Source organism: Sturnira hondurensis, unplaced genomic scaffold (assembly GCF_014824575.4).
Source record: "Sturnira hondurensis isolate 20B ecotype Veracruz unplaced genomic scaffold, ASM1482457v3 Scaffold0001304, whole genome shotgun sequence".
Lineage (NCBI taxonomy): Eukaryota > Metazoa > Chordata > Mammalia > Chiroptera > Phyllostomidae > Sturnira > Sturnira hondurensis.
This window is the reverse complement of record NW_028073935.1, coordinates 3,363,044-3,369,948: the sequence shown is the minus strand read 5'-3', so window position 1 is coordinate 3,369,948 and position 6,905 is coordinate 3,363,044. Positions and strand designations below refer to the sequence as shown.

Here is a 6,905-nt window from a genome sequence, read left to right as displayed (position 1 = left end):
AGGTGTGAACCACCATTTTAAAAGACTCTGCCCTGGCTGGTGTAGCTCAGTGGATTGAGCACAGGCCTGCGAACCAGACGAATGCAGTTCGATTTCCAGTCAGGGCACATGCCTGGGTTGCTGGCCAGTTCCCTGCAGGCCCACTCCCAGCAGGGGACGCAGGAAAGGCAACCATACATTGATGTTTCTCTCCCTCTCTCCTTCCCCTCTAAAGATAAATAAATTAAATTAAAAAAAATAAAAAAATAAAAGACTCTGCAAGGTCAAATGCCTTGTCCACAATGTGACTCTCCCGTTAGTTTGGCCATATAACCTAATACAGAACAAAATTCTCAATTAATATTTGCTTCAGGGTTGGCTCACAATACGAAGACAGCCAATACAGCCAAACCCCCTGGCTTCTATCCTCTTCCCAACGCAGATCCAACATTCTCCTAGACGCAACAAAGCATGCACTCTGACTGCCCGCTTAGGGTTCTGACCAGGTCCGGTCTCTCATCTCTGCACATGCGCAGGTCGAGCCCCACGGAACCTGGTGGCCCAGGCGCGCTGACGTAGAGCCTACGTAGGCGCGCGTCGACGCAAGTGCGTGCGCTCGGTAGTTCCCAGGGGAACATGGCGGCTGCTGCTTTGAAGGAGAGGGATTGAGAGGTGAGGAGGTAGGAGGTCGACAGGAGGGACATACCCGGTAGTGAACCGGAGCACTTCGCTCGTCATTCGTTAAGAGTTCTCCGCGCCAGAAGGTGAGTGCGGCGGTGCTACAGGACATTTTGCCGGCAGCCGGCGAGGGCACTTTCCGCCATTTTCAAGTTCGGCCGTTGCGTGCTTTGGAGGCCTGGCGGGGCGCTTGGGAATAGGTAGGAAAAGCAGGGGAAATCGACGTCGGGAGGATTGTTTAAGGAAGGTTGGAGCCTTTGGGGAGGTGGTTGGAGGCTTGTTGGAGGCCAGGAAAAGAAGGCATGGTAGGACTACAGGCCGTCACTGGCGACTGGTGGCGCCCGGACGTAGGTGTAGTGTAGGCCGCGGATAGGACGTGAAGTTTAGAGGAGGGAAGCGGGTTAAACTGAGATTTGGTGCGGTAGTGCCGGGGGTTGTGCGGAGTGTGGTTGTGTATGATTGGTTTAAGCCTTACACTTTAAGGGGTCACGGGAAGTTAATGCAGAAATCTCTGAGAGAGCAGAAGGTTTAACCTCGATATTATCGTGGTTTGTAATCGCTATTAGTAACAGAAATAAGTACACAGCTTGACAAGTGAGATCCCTGCTCTTTTGGAGTAGTTATATTATTATTTTGTTTCTCTTAAATCATGTTCCCTGCAAGAGTCCCATTAATAACTCCCTCCACAGTTCCGATTTTAGGTTGCCTCTGGCAAATAGTGATTTAGGCTCTTAAAAAGCATTCTTTAAAAAAAGAAAAGAAAATGTTGGTACGTGGTTGTAACCCTTAAGGATGGTGGCCCATCCGGAGGAAGAAGTAGGCAGGTCAATAGGGAATTCCGTAATTGGATAGGTGTAAATCAAATCAGAAAGGTGGGATTACCTGTAGAAAGCCTATTAAAAATGTTTGGAAGTAATTTTTGCACAGAAAAAGAAAAAAACTGTTAGGAACTCTGGAAGAAGTTAGAGTGAACAAAAGCCTGTGTTAAAAGGAATACCTCTTGTGAGCACTGAGTTGACTAATGCACAATTTATTTTTTGCCTGTTAATGTGCAGTGGTGGATCTATTTAATTAAAACAAAGCTTTTAGGTGAAACATGTTAATTGTTTCTTTAGTAGCATTCCCTCCGCCACCCCCCACCCCGTCTTAATTGCACTTAACACTGATCTTTTATCATACTTTATCGCATTTTAATTGGTCTCCTTGCCTAGAAGGTAAAGATACTGTATGGATTTGCATTTTGTGCTGAGGCTTGAAGTTCTGTATTTAGCCTATTTTCCTGGAAAAATTTATTTTTGCATTCTTGTGGGAAGGATTTTGGTAGAAAGTTGGCTTTACATCGCAATGCTTCAGGAAAAAATAAATCCTTATTTATGATGTTGATGGCTTACCTTGCATTCTTTGGCAGAAATTATTAAAAGGACAGACAGATGTTGCCATTGCAATTTTAACTTGCTCTAAGGCTTTAATTACACTTAAACATTTTTAAAAATATTTTATTTATTTTCAGAGAGGGGAAAATGGGGAGAAAGTGGGAGAGAAACATCAATGTGTGGTTGCCTATTGAGTGCCCACTACTGGGAACATGGTCGGTGTCCCAGACATGTGCCCTGACTGGGAATCAAACAGGCGACCCTTTGGTTTGCAGGTTGGCACTCAATCCACCGAACCACACCATACAGGACTAATTATACTTCTAATAACCACTTCAGGTGCTTTTTTGAACTCTCTTTGCTAAGTATTAATGATAAGTACGTACACTTTTTCACATTACTTTGGGAAAAACATGTTGCCTAATTGCTGAAGTTTGAACTGTTTCATATTTCAGAATAAGAAAACAAGATTACAGTAAAGCTTTATAACTACAACAAACACATTGACAAAGGTATTAATGAAAGCTATTTCTTTATCAGGGTATTCTCATAATTCTTTTGAGGTCGCTTAGGAAAAGATTAAGACTTAGTGTTTTTAAAGTAGTACTAATTAGTTGGAACCTGCAGATTAGAATCTTCATTATCAAAGTATTTAATTAAATGCCAGAAACTTACCAGTTGTTGTTTTAGCATTAGAGATTTGTTGTTTAAGATTCCAAAGTGTCCTAGTTTTCTGCCAAACATTATCCCAGGATTTTGTGTTGAAACTTTTGCTTATGAAAGATGTTAATTTTTTTTCCTTTGCAGTGGTGAGTTTCTCTGTCGTTGTAATGTGTTTGACCAAGTAAGTCAACTGATCGTTTTTTTTTTTTTTTTAAGATTTTTATTTTTTTGCTTTTAGAGAGAGGGGAAGGGAGGGAGAGAGAGAGGGAGAGAAACAGCATTGTGCGAGATACATCAATTACTTGCCTCTTGCTTGCTGGCAACTGGGGACCTGGCCCACAACCCAGACATGTGCCCTGACTAGGAATTGAACCAGAGACCCTTTGGCTTGCAGGTGGGCTCTAAATCCACTGAGCCACACCACTCAGGGTTGATCATAGTTTTAATACTTAAAAGTATTTTGTCTTTTGTCTTTGACAGAGATACAGGTTCAAAACTTTGCTGATGGAACACTTTCTCTTTTGTAACATTTCTTTTCCTATTCCAAAGATTTACATTAGTCCTAGACACAAGCCTTTAAGTATTTTGGAAAATCTTACCCAAATTTCTCTTATCTTTTATGGACCATAAACATTTTAATATTTTCTGGTAGAGTGACTAACTTCATAATGTTTGTGTTGTACCTTATATTCATAATTTGAGGGCCTATGAATTTTTAGGTCTGGGTAATGTTGGAAAGGGCATGGATTTCAGCAGGAACAACTGGGTTTGAATGCTAGGCTCACCACTACCTAGCTTTATTTATACTGGGTCAGTTAATTAAACTTCTTTTTTTAGATACATTTTATTGATTATGCCATTACAATTGTCCTATTCCCCCCCCTTCATTACCCTCCACCCTGCACACCCCTCCCCCACCATCCCCCTCTTTCATTTATGTCCATGTGTCACAAATTCTGTAGATTCTATATTTTCCATACTATTCTTGCCCTGCCCCCTGTCTGTTTTCTACCTACCATCTATGCTACTTTTCTCTGTACCTTCTTCCCTTTTCTCCTCCTGCCACTCCCCTGTTGCTAACCCTCCATGGGATCTCCATTTCTTTGGAGATCTCCGCTCGTGAACTAGCGGTCCTCTTAGTTTGCTTTTGTTTTAGGTTGGTTGTTAGTAACTGTGAGTTTGCTGTCCTTTCACTGTTCATATTTTTTATCTTCTTTTTCTTAGATAGGTCCCTTTAACATTTCATACAATAAGGGCTTGGTGATGATGAACTCCTTGAGCTTGACCTTATCTGAGAAGCACTTTACCTGCCCTTCCATTCTAAATGAAAGCTTTGCTGGGTAGAGCAATCTTGGCTGTAGGTCTTTGGATTTCGTGACTTGGAATACTTCTTTCCAGCCCCTTCTTGCCTGGAAGGTCTCTTTTGAGAAATCAGCGGACATTCTGATGGGAAGTCCTTTGTAGGTGACTGTCCCCTTATCTCTTGCTGCTTCTAGGATTCTCTCCTTCATTTTGGTCTTGGCTAATGTAATTATGATGTGCCTTGGTGTGTTCCTTCTTGGGTCCAACTTCTTTGGCACTCTCTGAGCTTCCTGGATTTCCTGGAAGTCTTATTTCCTTTGCCAGACTGGGGAAGTTCTCCTTTATTATTTGTTCAAATAAGTTTTCCACTCGTGGCTGTTTCTTTTCCCCTTCTGGTACCCCTATAATTCGGATGTTGGAACGTTTAAAGATGTCTTGGAGGTTCCTAAGCCTCTCCACATTTTTTCAAATTCTTGTTTCTTCATTCTTTTCTGTATGGTCCTTTTTTTCTTCCTTCTGGTCCACTCCTTGATTTGAGTCCCAGTTTCCATTCCATCACTATTGGTTTCCTGTGCATTTCCCTTCATTTCACTTAGTTTAGCCTTCATTTGTTCCTCTAATTTGTGACTCAAATCAACCAATTCTGTGAGCATCCTGATGACCAGTGTTCTGAACAGTGCATGTAATAGGTTGGCTATCTCTTGGTTGCTTAGAAGTATTGGCTCTGGGGCTTTGAACTGTTCTTTTTTTTTTTTTTTTAAGATTTTATTTATTTATTTATCTTTAGAGGGGAAGGAGAGAGGGAGAGAAACATCAATGTATGGTTGCCTTTCGTGCGTCCCCTGCTGGGAGTTGGCCTGCAGGGATCTGGCCTGCAACCCAGGCATATGCCCTGACTGGGAATCTAACCTCGATCCTCTGGTTCCCAGGCCCGCGCTCAATCCACTGAGCTACACCAGCCAGGGCCTGAGCTGCTCTTCTTGAACCATAATGTTTTGGTCTGTTTGTACCTGTTATATATGAGGTGCGGAGCCTTAGGTGTTCACCAGGGTGGGGAGACCCAGTTGCTGGGTTGTGATGCTGTATGTGGGAGTGGGGTCCGAGAGGGGCAGTGGCGTTTGTTCCACTCTCTCTTGAATTTTGGTCCCCTCTGCTGCTTCCCCCAAGCAAACTGGGGCCTTCTGGTGCTGGCTCCTGGGTGTGGGGACCTGTGCACCCTCCAGGACCCTGTGGGTGTCTCCAACAAACTCTGTGAGCCTGGGAGCCTCTCCCGGCACCTCAACCCTGAAAGTCTTTCCAGTTGGTGCTTTCAAGCTCTAATTCCTGTCGTTGGGGCCCTAGCCTGAGTGGTCTGTCTCACTACTCGCTCCTTTGCTTGATTTATCTGCACGTGAATGTGTGACCGAAGTCAGCCAGCCAGCTTGCGCCCTCACTGTCACTGGGTCCACCCGTTTCCACCCCACACCTGGGATCTGCCAACCACCGCCTGGGCTCCTGGGTCAGTCTGGCCGATCTTTTCTGTCTGACTCCGTTCTACCAACTGCCAACTCCGCCCCTCTAACTGGTCTGGCTGAATGGTTCATTGTTGTCGGACTTCCGTACAATTCAATTTTCTGTGTTTTGGCTGCATTTTTGTTACTAAAACTTTGTTGTCTTTAAACTTGGTTGTGCCAGGAGGCACAGTATTTCCACCTATGCCTCCATCTTGGCTGGAAGTCTAATTAAACTTCTGAAGTTCAGTTTCCTTTTATATAAAAATGTTAATTATAATATCTCAAAAGTGAGAGGAAGTGTCTAGTATGTAGTAAGCATGAGTAAATTTTGATATTTTCATTTAGTGATGAGAATTTAATTGCTGATGTAATTTTCAGTGTTTTAAGTTGAGGTATAATTGACATATGACATTAGTTTTAGGTGTACAACATAATGGGTTTTTTGCATTTTCATACACACTAATTTTTTATTTTTACTTTTCAGTTACATTACTGTAGAAAGTTATATTAGTTTCAGGTGTACAACCCAGCGATGAGCCATTAAATGTAGCTTAGGAAGCAGTCATCCTGATTAATCTAGTACCTATCTGACACTATATGTAATTATAATAATATTATTAACTATATTCCAATGCTGTGGTTTATGTACCCATGACTGTTCCTTAACTACCAATTTGTACAAGGTCTGTCTGGAAGGTATCCAGCCATGTAGTGTGGAATGAAAGACATTTGTTGAAGAAGATACAAGATACAAGAAACATTGTACATAGGATGATGATGCCTAAGTCCCCTTCAAAATAGACACCTTGGGATCTCACACAGTTTTCCCAACAGCCGACAGCTGCCCAGTCATATTTTCCTGAATCTCACTGATGGTCTGAAATCTCTCTCCTTTCAAAGGTGATTTTAGTTTTGAGGAAAGCCAGAAGTTGCAGGGCGCCAAATCTGGGCTGTGGGGGGCTGAGTTACCTGGCTGATTTGATGTTTCATCAAAAAATTCTGTATGAGGCTGATGCATGGGTGAGCACATCATCATGATGTAGCTGCCAGTCACCAGTTGCCCATGGCTGCAGCTGTTTTCATCCTGTTGCATCTCTTAACTGACAAAGAACATTGGGGTAGTACTCCTTATTAATTGTTTGGCCTGGATGGACGTATTCATAAAGGACAACACCTTCACAATAAAAAAATGCAGTTAATAGAGTCTTGATCTTCCTGCAACTTTGCCTTGCCTTTTTTTGGGCCTGGAGAACAGGCAACTTCCATTGGGACAACTAGGCCTTTGTTTCTGGATCATAGTCATAGACCTACAATTCATCTCAGGTTACTACCTTCTTGAGGAAATCTGGTTCATTGGTAGCAGTTTAAATCAAGTCATGAGCAACTGCAGCACGATGTTCATCCTACAAGATGCTCA

At 42.8% G+C, this 6,905-nt stretch overlaps 1 protein-coding gene across 8 annotated transcripts in view; it reads left to right on the top strand.

Annotated features, from left to right (window-relative positions):
* The first annotated feature begins 578 nt into the window (after positions 1 to 578).
* WDR33 (WD repeat domain 33) overlaps positions 579 to 6,905 on the top strand; it is a 103,423-nt gene continuing 97,096 nt past the window's right edge. For 7 of the 8 annotated variants that reach the window (XM_037070010.1, XM_037070016.1, XM_037069997.1 and 4 more), the window contains exon 1: positions 579 to 743. The gene's annotated coding sequence lies outside the window, so the exon portion shown is untranslated. Of the gene's footprint in view, positions 744 to 777; positions 858 to 6,905 lie in introns of those variants that run through there. The other variant, XM_037070005.1, reaches the window with a different exon arrangement.